Source organism: Girardinichthys multiradiatus, chromosome 9, assembly GCF_021462225.1.
Source record: "Girardinichthys multiradiatus isolate DD_20200921_A chromosome 9, DD_fGirMul_XY1, whole genome shotgun sequence".
Classification (NCBI taxonomy): domain Eukaryota; kingdom Metazoa; phylum Chordata; class Actinopteri; order Cyprinodontiformes; family Goodeidae; genus Girardinichthys; species Girardinichthys multiradiatus.
The window spans coordinates 35,816,824-35,831,127 of NC_061802.1; the positions used below are offsets into that span (position 1 = coordinate 35,816,824).

Below are 14,304 nucleotides of genomic sequence, written 5' to 3' on the forward strand. Positions count from 1 at the left end.
CTCAAATAACCAGTCATTACAACCAAGGCATGCAGAAGAGCATCTCTGAATGCACAACACATCGAACCTTGAGGCGGATGGGCTACAGCAGCAAAAGACCACACCGGGTGCCACTCTTGTCAGCTAAGAACAGGAAACTGAGGCTACAATTCACACAGGCTCAACAAAATTGGACAGTAGAAGATTGGAAAAATGTTGCTTGGTCTGATGAGTCTTGATTTCTGCTGCGACATTCAGATGGTAGGGTCAGAATTTGGCATCAACAACATGAAAGCATGGATCCATCCTGCCTTGTATCAACGGTTCAGGCTGGTGGTGGTGGTGGTGTAATGGTGTGGGGGATATTTTTCTTGGAACACTTTTAGTACCAACTGAGCATCGTGTCAACGCCACAGTCTACCTGAGTATTGTTGCTGTCCATGTCCTTCCCTTTATGAACCACAGTGTACCCATCTTCTGATGGTTACTTCCCGCAGGATAATGCACCATGTCATAAAGCACGAATCATCTCAGACTGGTTTCTTGAACATGACAATGGGTTCACTGCAATCAAATGGCCTCCACAGTCACCAGATCTCAATCCAATAGAGCACCTTTGGGATGTGGTGGAACGGGAGAGTCACATCATGGACGTGCAGCCGACAAATCAGCAGCATCTGTGTGATGCTATCATGTCAATATGGACCAAACTCTCTGAGGAATGTTTCCAGTACCTCGTTGAATCTATGCCATGAAGGATTAAGGCAGTTCTAAAGGCAAAAGGGCGTCCAACCTGGTACTAGCAAGGTGTACCTAATAAAGTGGCTGGTGAGTGTATGTCTGAATGTGTGAGAGGCAGACCAAAAGACATACAGTTCATGCAGCATATTAGCAAAGACCAAACCTTGGTCATGAATGTAATCGTCTGCTAGCACACAGCAGATTGGGGAATAACATCTGGATAACTATATTTTCTTACAGTCTGCTTTATCTGAGGCTGACAAAGACATGTATATATTTGTGAACAACCCTCCATTAAAAATAAATATTCTCAGCAGGATTAATTACCCAGCACACAGCACATGTGAGCACTACTGCTTTCATACAATGTGCACTCACACTCTTGACATTTGCCTACTTTGTTTACAATATTAGCATGAGAATCTACATGAATAGAGTGTTATACTCTAGTCTGCCAGTTCACATCTTCATTGATGTTAAACAAAAGCTGTTATGTTGAGGGAATATGTGCTTCTCTTGGTGTCAAGATATGTGTGAGTGTGTGCTGTAGAATAGCTGTCATGTGTGGTTAATCTTTCTCTGACAATAGCCTCCCAGAGTTGCCAGCTCTCAGGCCCACAGGCCTGGAGGAAAGCTTGGGGAGCACTGTTGGAAGTCACCCATCTAGGGCTCAAGGGAATGGACTTGGACCGCCTCCAACTCTAGTTGTGTGTGGTTGATTGAGGGGGTTGCAAGGACAACTGCTCAGCTCAGATGAGACCAAGAGAGGAGAGAAGAGGACAACAGAGGAGAGATAATGAAAGGAGAAGAGAACAGATGGAAATGAATAGGAAGGACACAGAGTGAACAGAACAGGGGTAAGAGGATCGACTGACACAGAGTTATAGCTGTGGATAACACTGTTGTAACAACAAAGCAAAAAGATGCAATACATTTATTTGTTCAACATATTCTTTGATTTGTTCACCATAAAAGAGCATCACTTTTTCTGAGAAGTCAGCTTCACAAATCTTATAAATATAGCTTTTATTTGTATTCCTTCTTTGTATGTATAATACTTTAATTTATTTGATATGTCCGGTTTCAAATTTCTCCATTTTGTTCGAACGTATACCTTTGTAGTTGACATGCACGTAATTACTTGTGTGCATGTACAGTTTATGTGTTTTGAGCCTGAAGCACAGTCAGTGCTTCTATGTTGGAAGACAGCAGCACCATAATCATGTATAAAATCAGCTTTATCAAAATTTTTACTTTTGCACAGGTTTATAAATGATTTGTTTTTATTATTTTAATTATTTGACAGTCATAAAGTATTATCAGTTTATACAGTTGGTTACAGATAATTCAGTTTTGTAAATAAATCAATGTTTTTATTATAGATCACTTTATTTTCTGAATATATTGCTTGTTTTGTTCGTTTGAGTTACAATTTACTGAGAAAAACAATAAATGTCCAAAACGTTTAACTAGAAATTAATTATTACTGTGTGAATAAATTACATTTTTGGTCAAATTACTTGTTTAACACTTAAATCTAATGTCTAGGACTCAACTCTGGACTTGCATGTCTTAACTTGAGACTTGACTTAAAATTTAGGTGGAAGGACTTGAGACTTACTTGTGACTTGCGAAACAGTGAGTTGGTCCCACCTCTTAGTGTGACTTTTCAGCAGTGAATTTTATGTGCAAACTTAGATGCAAACTTTCTACATGCAAAATTTTCTGACAGTATAAAAAGATACACAACGTTTTTTTTTTCTCTTACTGTCTGAGATCAAAACACAATAAACCTCTCTAAATTAGGATCACAAAAAACAAAGACAATTTGTTTGAGGGAATTGTTTCATAACCTTTTTCAATTTCAGAGGTTTGCATACATTTTTCGTAGTATTGGGTGGAATTGCCTTTAAAACTGTATGACTTGGGTAAAATATTTTGGTAAACCTTCCAGAAGATTCTCTTTATAGTTTGCTAGGAATTACTCCCATTTCTCTAGACAGAACGGGTGTTTGGTTTGTTGTTATTGTTCGAAGGCATGGAAATCAGTATTTGGAAACCTTTGAGTAATGAAGAATTCTCAAAAAGATTCACTCTTTCATTATTTTGTCATTGGTTGAATTGAAGTGCAGTGATGCACAAAAAAAATAAAATTCAGACAAAACACAATAAATATCTATAATTCTACCATAAATAAATATCCTTGTGCATTCAAGCACATGCTTGAAATGAGCCAGGGGTTAATCACACAACCTCTTTGGCTGAAGGTCACATTATTAAAGATGCAGTGAATGTTACAAGTTGTGCAAAGAGGATTTAACAGTACTTATGGTCCAAGGATAGAAGCGGTTTGCCAGCCTTTTCGTCCTGCTCTTCAGGCTTCTGAAACACTTCCCTGAGGGCAGCAAGGAGAACTGACAGAGCTCAGGGTGGGAGAAATCCTGAAGAATTGTTTTGGTTCTGCGAAAACATTGGCAATGAGAGAGATGATCCATGGAGGGTAGGGAGCAGCAAATTATATTTTCTGCCATGTCACCACCCTGTTTTCCGGTCAGCTGCCGTGGAGCTAACATACCAGGCTGTTAAGCAGCATGACACAACACTTTCAGTTGTGGAGTAGTATAAAGTACCCAGCAGCTTCCTCTTCAACTCTGCTTTCTTCAGCAGTCTCAGAAAGTGGAGTCTCTGCTGGGATGTTTTGATTATAGCTTGGATGTTAATCATTCAGATCAGGTTGTTAATAATATTAATCCCCAGCACCTTGAAGGCAGAAACCCTTTCCTCCAGATCGCTGTTAATTGAAAGGGGGTCCAGTTCTTCTCTCTTTTTCCTGAAGTCTATGACCATTTATTTTGTCTTGTTAATGTTCAGTGATAGATTATTCAGAGACACCACACAGACAGCCTCTTCACCTCGTCCCTGTATGCAGCCTCATCACCTTTGCTAACGAGACCCACCATCATTTTATCATCAGCAAACCTAGTACTGTTGTTGCTGGGGTGGGTATGTGTATGTGTACCGTCATAAATGTACAGGTTGTAGAGGAGTGGGATCAACACAGTCCTGTGGGAAGCTGGTGCTGGTAGTGAGGGTTGGTTGAGGAAGAATATGTTTCAATCCTTACAGACCGTGGGCAATCAGTGGGGAAGTTCAAGATCCAGGCACATATAGAGGAGGGCAAATTCAGTAGCAAATGTTTATCAATCAGTGTGCTTAGAATAATAATGTTCATGCTGAACATATAGTCAACAAAGAGCATACTGGCATAGGGCCCTTGGTGTTCTAAGGGGCTGAGTGTGTGGTGGTCCTATTGATGGCATCCTCTGTTCTTCAGTTTGCCCTAAAAGCAAACTGATGAAGGTCAAATGCAGGAGAGAGACTGGCCTTGATTTTACGAGCAATGATCTTATCAAAGCACTATTACTACAGACATCAGAGCCATTGGTCTGTCATCATTTAGATCAGTCACAGCAGGCTTTTTGAGGACCGGGATGATGGTTGCAGACTTAATGCAAGGAGATGCTTCAGACAGGTTGAATATTTTGGTGAACATCTCAGGTAGCTGGTTAGTGCAGAGTACCCTACCAAGTACTCCACCTGGGCCCACAGTTTTTCTTGGATTAACTGTTCTTAATGTCCTTCTCACTGCGTCTGAACAGTACAAATATATCGGCTGGAAGTCTGCTGGGGCAACATTACTGAATGAGGCGTTTTAGCCTTGAAATGGGCAAAGAAGTGATACAACTCCCCTGCTAGTGCTACATTGGAGCTAACAATCCTTTAAATGCTGCTTTAACTGTTGGTGATCTGTTTTAGGCTCTGCCATACCTGCCCTGTGTTGTTTTGAGCAAAATGGTCTTTAATTTTGCTCTTTTATACTGGCAACCTTGATTCCATGCCATTAGTCCTTGGCATGCTGTACTAGGTCTTGTCTCTCGACCTGTAGGCTGTGTCCCAGGCTCTTTGTGTTTATCCACAGTGACCATGTCAGTGCAGAGCTTGATCTAACCCAAGACTGCTTCTGTGTACCTAGAGAGGTTTTGCAGTTCAAACATGGACCAGTGTGAACAGTCCTGCAGCTGACTTAGAGCCTCATTTGGCCAGGTTTTAATGGGCTTAGTATTTGAATTGCTATTGTTGCTGAGGGGTATGTATGCTGGGATGAGGAGCAAGAAGACATGATCAGACAGACCCAGATGTGGAAGAGCGAGGACTTTCTAGATCTGTTTTATAGTACGATACATATGGTCCATTGTATTGTTGGAAAATGTACGCATTGTACAAATCGGGGAAGCACTCTCTTTCAACAATTTTGATTGAAATCTTTTGCTACAATGAAAATACTATCAGAAAATGCTTGTTACTGTTTGCTGATCATCTCATTGAGAAGGGACAAGGCTGAGGTAGTATTTACATCTGGAGGAATATAGGTTGCTGTCAGGACCATAATGGTGAGCTCTCTCAGGTGATAAAATGGCCTACATAACACAGACATTCTTGTCTTTCCTGAATTGATCAATGGTCCTGTCAAAACGGTGAGTGGTGTTGTCTATTACTGTCCAAGATCCAGGTTCCCGTGATAATCGTCACACAACTGTTCTGGACAAAGGAGTTTGCAGTGATCAGTAAATCCGGTTCATCTAATTAATGGACGATGGACCAAGGTTCATTTGTAAGAAAAATGCTGGGTAGTGGTGGTCTGTTAGGCAGCATCCTTAACCTAGCTAGCACGCCTCCCCAGCAACCTTGCTTTTTTATATGCTCTGGCATATAAGTGTCACTTCATGAAGCCAACAACAATCCAGGGAGAGTATGGGGTTTTCTGCTGAAACATTCTTGTAATGTCCATGTGACATCTTGCGCAGATATTGAAGAGGTACATACGACGATAAGAATATGCGTAAGCATGCACTACACACAGTACACATACACATAAAAGAAAACATACACAGAAACTGCAGGCCTCTGGCCGCAGCAACCTCATGTGAAAAAGCGTGGTAAATGTAAATATATTTTAACTGGTCCTGGATAATTCAGCGAGATTCACAAAATTATTTTAATTTGTTTGGGGTTATTGTCTTTTTGGAATAACCAACTGTGTCCAAGTTTCAACTCTCTGATCCAAACTGTCTACCTCTGCCAACAAATTTGGTTTTAATGTTCAGGAATAATCCAGGAACCACCAATGTTTATACTGATTATAAACTAGAAGATGCTAGGAAATCAGTGCCATTGTCCGCATTGAATCAAGTTTTACATCAACATGGACTGAGAGGGTTGTAACCAATGGAGAATCTATTGTTCAAATCTCAGATAACTGTATCAACTGTCAAGCATGGTGGTGGTCAGAATGGTCAAATATTCAGCAATAAATATGTTGTGTGTGACTTCTTCCTTACTTCCTAAGCAACATTTATCCAAATATTAGTGAGAGTGTTTGAATATATTTGAGTAGATTACAGAACATCCAAAATAAATTCAAACTTGTGGACACAATTTTTGTTTTTATTATTCTGTGAAATTGTTTCTTGTATAATCATTCCTACTGTCTGGAGAAAATAAGCCTATGATATAAAGTTTGGGCAGAGGTCCTGTTTTATATGTGTCCCGGGCCAGGCTCCGTGCCAGCCCGAGTGTTCTGATTGATTTCAGCACCAAAGGAAACTGAGAATAAATTACACACTCATGCAGAGATTCACAAAAAGTGTAGATAGACTGAAAAACAGCAACCACCCATTGCAACCGTAAACCTGCAGTTTTATGGATGCAACATGTTTGCAGAAATTGTAAGGTGTAGCCTCATCGGACAGAATGGAAATAAACTAAACAGAAACATTCTGAACATCACTGTTTGTCTTTGTGTTCACTGTTAAACTGCCTGCATGTAACCCATCTCTCACTTGTTGATTGTTGGGATAGGTTCCATCTCCCTTCTGACTGTAAACAGGACAAGGTTTGTATAGAAATTACATGAATTAGTTAAAGGAGCAATAGCTGTATGGTAAACGGTTAGCTTATCTGTTGTTAACTGAGCCTTTAGCCCTCTATCCCCAGATACAGGTCAAGCGTCTTTAAAAACTAAAGTTGCATCGTGACTGTCGAACATTTCAGTTCTGCATCTGTTCTTCTGTCATTTTAGATTAATAGCCATTGGGAAATGTTGGTCAAACTTGATGGTTTGTTTATGTGCATTCTGAATTCTGACCGCAGCATAACTGCAGGAAAATGAGCTTGATAATAATTTCTAACTTGTTGTTTTACATGAAAGCTGGTTGGTGTGCAAAAATGAATCTAATTGAAAACAAGATTCACTCTTTATTGGCCCTTTAGAGAGTTAGATTTTTTAGGATGACTGCCAACAGAAAAATATCTTTAGTAGATCAGTTAAAGCCATAGTTTCTACAAGTTTTTCATATCAATATTACCGATCTATCCAGACTCACATTTCCAGAAATTTCAAGCCTTTTTACATTTATATAAGTGCAAATGGAATATAAATAATTTTCCAAACTATTTAAATTTCCCCCTCTTAATTAATTCAATTCAATTCAGTTTATTTATATAGCGCCAATTCACAACACATGTCGTCTCAAAGCACTTTACAAAAGTCAGGTACATACTTTCCAATTAATCCTAACCATTGAACAGTGCAGTCAGATTCAGTTATTTGTTCAAATTGGATAAAAGTTTTTCTATCTAAGGAAACCCAGCAGTTTGCTTCCAGTCAGTGACTTGCAGCATTCACTCCTCCTGGATGAGCATGTAGAGACAGTGGACAGTCACTGGCGTTGACTTTGCAGCAATCCCTCATACTGAGCATGCATGTAGCGACAGTGGAGAGGAAAAACTCCCTTTTAACAGGAAGAAACCTCCAGCAGAACCAGGCTCAGTGGGCGCGGCCATCTGCCATGACCAACTGGGGGTTTGAGAGAACAGAGCAGAGACACAAAAAGAACACAGAAGCACTGATCCAGGAGTACTTTCTATGGGAAGGAAAAGTAAATGTTAATGGATGTAGCTCCTTTAGAAAGAAAGAACAGATAAACTCTGAGCTAGTTTTCAAGTTTAGAGTCTGAAAAGAGAGCACATAGAGTTAGTCACAGTAGAAGCTCAGTCAGTAGCTATGTCTAGGAGAGAGAAAGGGTTAAACACTGAAAGACAGGGCCATGTGGATCATCGGTAGAGGGAGCTGTTGCCAGCAGAAGCTTGGATGATGCCCCCCTCCAGAAAGCTGTCACAGGTAGACAGTCAGATCGGGTGTAGTGTCTAGGAAGAGAAAGGAGAGAGAACATAAAGTTAAAAGCTGAAATAACAGCAAATAATGCAAAATTGGAGAGTAGTGTGAGAATGTAGCGAAGAGGGTGAACGTGGTCATTATGTCCTCCAGCAGCCTAAGCCTATAGCAGCATAACTACAGATAGCTCAGGATAACCTAAGCCACTCTAACTATAAGCTTTATCAAAAAGGAAAGTTTTAAGCCTAGCCTTAAAAGTAGACAGGGTGTCTGCCTCACGGACTAGACCTGGAAAACAGTTACATTAAATTCCAAGCTTTTTCAGACTCCTCTAATTCCAATTGGATGATGAAATTATGTATTGTGTAGCTTTTACTTTAACATTTTTTTTTTTATTAAACATCTTTAATAAAGACACATTTACCAATTAATTTATTAGTTTGTTGGATCATTTGGTCGTTTATAAATTTGGTTTCATTAAATGTTATTGATAGGAAAAGCTGTAATTTAGTGATCAAGCTCTTGATTTCCCGACAGTGTTAAAGTGTAGTGCAATTTCAAGCTAATGTGTTTCTCTTGAACTTAGTACTTGTTGAGGAACCCACCTCGGAAATAATGTGTTCAAGATACAGTATGGCTGTGTAAAATCTTAGCATTGTTCAAGATTAATATTAGGGATTTGCACTTTGTTATATAACTATGACTTTCTCAGTCTTTAACTGTGGCTTATACTGCTATTTGCTTCTCATGTACAGTATTCTATGTCAGAGTTTCCATTAACAGTGGAAGGTGTTTAGATTATGGAAACTGGTTTTGTTTTACGTGCTTTCTTGTCACAAAACCGTCAGACATAAAGCAAGTTATAATTCTCTCATTTACTCACTCAGTTATCTATCAAATGTGCAATTTATAAGAACAAAAACAATCATCTTAAGTGCTTTTAATAAGCACACAGACCACCACAAATCCAGCACAAACTTGGTGTTAAATCCAAAAGTAGCATTACCTAAGATTATGTGACACATAGCGGAAAGCCCATTATCTCATCCCAAGACCAATAACTTGCTGGAAAAAAGTAAGAAAGAACTACTGTTTGTTTTTATCTGTAGAAACAGACCAGTAAAACATTGACTTTATGGGAAAATGAGCCATGCTGTCAGGAGATAGAAATGGCTCATTCTAAGGAAAAGGTTCATTTAACGCTTTTTATTTCTAGTTGATTCTACACACTAAAATAAACCTAAAGCTGGCTGTTATAATGCATTTCTGACAATATTGTTTTTCAGAGGACTCCTGCTATGAATTTGAATAAGGTACACAATTTTTCCACATGTAGTGAGTAGCTGCAAACTGAACTGTACCTTTACTCACAGTGGTGGTGAAAGGGGGTGACATTTAAATGTCAACAAAACCTAATTTGTAAATGCATTCACCTAGTTTGAAATGGGCTTAAATGCCTACATTTAATAACCCTCTTGACATCAAGTGTAAAGCTACAGATGATGCAGTTTCAGTGAGTTTCTCTCACTTCTCCATTAACACAGTAGTCTCGGAAAGAAAGAGCATATTCAGAGTTTACCATCTGTCTCTTTATGCACCATAATGATCAGGATATAATTTTCTTTGAAATCTTACACTGGCAACAAGCTCCCTTAAATGAATCACATTTTCTACTCACAGTTAAGTATTTTGTCATTTAGTCTACTCACTATGAAAGCCTCCTGCAGAATAACTTCCAATATCTTAAAATAAGCAAGATACACTAGTTTTTTTAATGTGATTACTATTAATAATGTCAGCACTACTGATGTTGTCATGATAAAATACCTCCAAAACCTGCTGCTTCCATAGGATTTGAAATGGTAAGCAGCAGCCCAGTGCTGCTGCAAATGACATACATTTAATTAAGAGATAATCTATAACTGTGATAATCAGTATTGAAGCAGAGGTTTTGACAATGTATGTTTATACAATGCCAAGGGGAAAAGACATCAGCGATGACCTCCACAAAAAATGTTTTTTTTTTGCAGTGAGAAAGATTATTCTCAAGTGGATAACATTTAAGACAGCTAGTAACTTTCCGGTTGTGAGTGACTCACCAAATTCAACTCAACGTCTGACTGAACAATACTCAGTAACTGCAAAAAACAAAGCATCTCCAACTTAGACTCCACAGGCCTCAATCCGCTTGTTAAAAAGACTGAAAGTGGATGAGTGGTTTGAAAGGTTGCTGGGAAAAGCATCTTCTCTCCAAAAAGAATATGCTCTGAACAAACAAGACTTCTGAAACAATGTCCTTTAGAAAGATGAAACCAAGTAGAGATGTTTAGTGATAATTTAACAATGTTTGGTGAAAACCAATCACAGCACTTCATACACCTCATGCTAATTGTTAAACATGGTGGTGGAAGGGTCATAATTTGACTGTTTCACAGCCTCAGGATCAGGGCCTCTTGTAGCTTAGTTGATCAAAAACTCCTGTGTATACCAAAGTATTCAATGTGAGGCCATTTGTCCAGCAGATGGTCTCAAATGAAACTGGGTCAATAACAGCACTATTATCCTTATCAAACCAGCAAAGTTACAACCCAGTGGCTAAAAAACATAATAATGATACACTGCATCAGTCAAACATGAAGAGTGGGGCAAAATTACCTCACAGAGGTCAATTCATGCAGAAAATTATGACTTCAAGTTGTTGCTGCAAAATGAAATTTTACAACTTACTGAATAATGAGGTGTACTAAGTTTTAATTTTAGAAAACCAGATAGTATTGTTTAAACCAGGGCACTAGAGAAACAGTTTTTTAAAAAATACGTTTATAAAAATGGAAAAAAAAAAAAAAAAAAAAATAGAAATGAAGAAAAGGCAAATCCAAGTTTAGTATAGAAATGTGAAAATATAAAAAACATTGATTGGAGAGATCTTCCAACTTGGCCTGAATGCCTCTTTACCTCATTACTTCAGCATTTGTATTTGCAGTGCTGCTTTTACCAACATGGACCACGTCAGTCTGTTACTCTCAGTGGCACTCTATTTTGATGAAAGGTTTTTAAATAACGTAAAGATGGGGACAACATGTATGTTAAAGAAAAAAACTGGCATCAAAAGATTTTTTTAGCTTAGCAAGTTAGCTACATGCCAAATGAAGATTGGTTTGATGTGTGGTGTTGTGACTGGTATGGCTGCATAGTGCAGGCTCTTCTTAAAGATTGGGATATTTTAGTATGGAAAAGTATCCAAAAGGATGCATCTTGCAACGAAGGAGAGAGGTGCGGTGGGTTAATTGTCTCACTACAACCTTAATAATTGGCATGCGAGGAAAAATAGCATTTGTGAGTGGTTATTGAGACATGTGAAGTTGTGAAATAATGAAATACTACGTCTCTTCTAAATCAAGAATTCAGATATTGATTCTACAAAAAATACATTGCTTTGGAAACACGTTGGAAATACCACAATAAAACATCACACTCCATACCCTTGTTTGTTGTAAAAATCAGTTTGCTACCCAGTAGCTACTATAATTACAATGTTTTTTTATATGAATATGACAAACATCTCCTGACACCTCAGCTGATCTTTTGGCAATCAGTCCCTGTCCTTTGACTAGCCAACCAGTATAATTGAAACACCTGAAAGCTAATTGTGAGAGCAGAACTCGCCAACAGTGATCCTATGTTGTACTGTATGCTTGTAAAATTTATACATGCATGATGATTTCCTTTTTGATGTTGTATGGTTTTAATGTTAGTCTCTCCATTTATTTTAATTTGCAAAGCAAAATTTCTGTGGACATCTGCACTTGCTACAGACAAAAACGAACACATTCACAGACTGCAGAGGACATCCACTGTACGGTGAGAACTGTGTTTTCAATAAGACCGTGACTTAGCACAGTGTGCGTTAAGAGGAGAGCAAAATGAGCAGTTTTTCTCCAAGGAAATGTCTAAAAAGAGATTGGACAGCTACAGCACTATCACAGATAGCATATGGTAAATGAGCTCAGAGTGTGGTAGTCAACGGGGAGATGACAATCTCTCTTCCTTCTCTGCTTTAGTTTTTTCCTCATTCCATTTTTTAATATGCAGTTTTTTCAACTGCACTTCAACTGCGAGCTGCTGCTACAACAAATCCAGCTTTTATTTTTTTCTTCTTTAGGAGCTGCATGAGAGCGAGAGAGACGGCAAAGGAAAGGTGGAACTATCCTGGCGAATTTACCTGTGAGTGCATCTGTATGTGGATCTGTGTGTCTTTGTGACTGCTACAGTTATGCATGCCTGCCTTCAGGGCTGGGCATAAATCATCATTAGAGATGGCAGATGTGGGTATTTGTACTGTTGTGTATGTGCAGGTGTTTAGATTTATGTGTGTACTCTCACCACATGTAGCAACTGTAGCTTTCTGTGTTCAACAGGCTACCTTACTGTTACAGCTCTCATGCACACGCACACGCACGCACGCACACACACACACACACACACACACACACACACACACACACACACACATACACACACACACACACACACACACACACAGCCTCATACACACCCTAGACTGTCGCTAGTAATGGGTGACCTTGCACCAGTGATGAGAAACTGGTTGACAAACTCTGCTGCTCACATAGCAGCCATTTTTATTGTCTAACGTCACAGGAAACAGAAGCTGACACACTCGCTCTGTGCCTTTAAACCTAGACTCAGATACAATTAGAACTACATTATATACTAAAATTATGTCTTTTAAAATATAACTGAATCACAAAGTTTACCATGCTGTCAAAATTGTTCCAGCTCATTCACCGAACTGTCATTTCTAGTGTCCCCAGATGTGCACCATTCTTATTCAACTTGAGGTTCTAGTAAAACTCAATTTAGTAGATTGTGCTCAAATATTTTTTTGTCATTGAGTTATGACATTTGGCATTACTGCCTGCATTGTAATAATGTATTAATATCAGATTGTGTCTATAGTTACTCTATATTCTTGTTTTTTGTCTACAATACATGTTTCAAGTTCCTTTTTGGTGGGTTGATTCACTGTTTTATGATATTACAGTACACAAAAATTACACAAACATTTAATACAGAAGGTGTAGCATTAGTTAATTGGTTTTACTTTGAGCAGAAATGCCAGAATTGTTCCTACCGCTGCTACAATAATATATTGGTTATTACAGCTTTATTAATGTTTCCTACGACTCATTATTTTAATTTGACACATAGACTTTAGTCTTTAAATACTTGTGCACAATATATTTTCTTGTCATTCTGTTTTTACTGAATAATGCAAGGAGTATGACAAGCTGGTATTAGATGTTTATTTAGTCAGACTGCATCTTTGTAGCTTGTCAAATATGCCATACCAACTACTCGAAGCACTTACATTCACAGACCTGCACTCATAAACACAAACATTCATACACTGATATACAGATAGGCGGCAATAATTAATGAAAAGTATGTTTGGTAGCTGCTTGAAGGTTGTTATTTTCTAAAGGTGCTTTTAAAGAAACTAGCCTCATCAGAACGTATATATTCAAATGTATTTATTATGACTGTACATCCATTTCACAAGATGTGATGATGAAAAATATTAGTTTCACAAGAATGAGATGAAACAAAACCTTAAGCAATATTTCGAGAAAAACTAGGGAAGGAAGCTCCAAACAGATGCTAGCTTTAGCCAGTTGGTTAGCCAGTTGCATCATTCTCACGTGAGCATGTCTTGTTTCTCACAGATTCATGTTTTCTACCAAGTACACAAAATGCTGCATCACAAATAATTTAAAAGTTGTTGAGGCTGTTTATGTGATTATAAAACCAAATAGATTTTGTTTATCAACTCTGTGGACACAGCAGGAAAACTAAATAACTGCTTTTCTTTCTTCAGAATGAGAGTCTTAAACATACAACAGACTGGTAAGCCTAAGGCGGTCACATTCATATCCAGAATAAATAATAGCTTACGTTTGCTGCAGCAGATGAAGTCACAAAATTACAATTGGCACTTCCTTTTTGAGATAAAAACTGAGATGTTTTAATATTGTGCTATGCACACCTATCACTACAGTTTTGGATTTCAAATTAATAACACTGAATTCATTTATGTGCACTTATAACAGATATCTTGAAATAAAGAATCAGAGTGGAACAGAAATTCTCCCACACAAAAAACTGATCAGGAATCAATAACACTCAATACAAAAATCTGAATCAGTAAACTTAACTTTTAATAGTGTTGTAATCAAAGTGTTAAAAGTCTGATCTTTACTAACTGACAGGTGCTGATTTTACTTAGATGATAATGTGTGTGGATTTTCTACTCAATTATTACTGTTATTAAA

At 38.2% G+C, this 14,304-nt stretch overlaps 1 long non-coding RNA gene across 1 annotated transcript in view; it reads left to right on the top strand.

Annotated features, from left to right (window-relative positions):
* The window catches only part of LOC124874241, a 148,403-nt gene that overhangs the window by 62,150 nt on the left and 71,949 nt on the right, over window positions 1–14,304 (top strand). The window contains exon 2 of the long non-coding RNA XR_007039730.1: window positions 12,117–12,178. This is a non-coding gene — a long non-coding RNA (uncharacterized LOC124874241). The remainder of the gene's footprint in view (window positions 1–12,116; window positions 12,179–14,304) is intronic.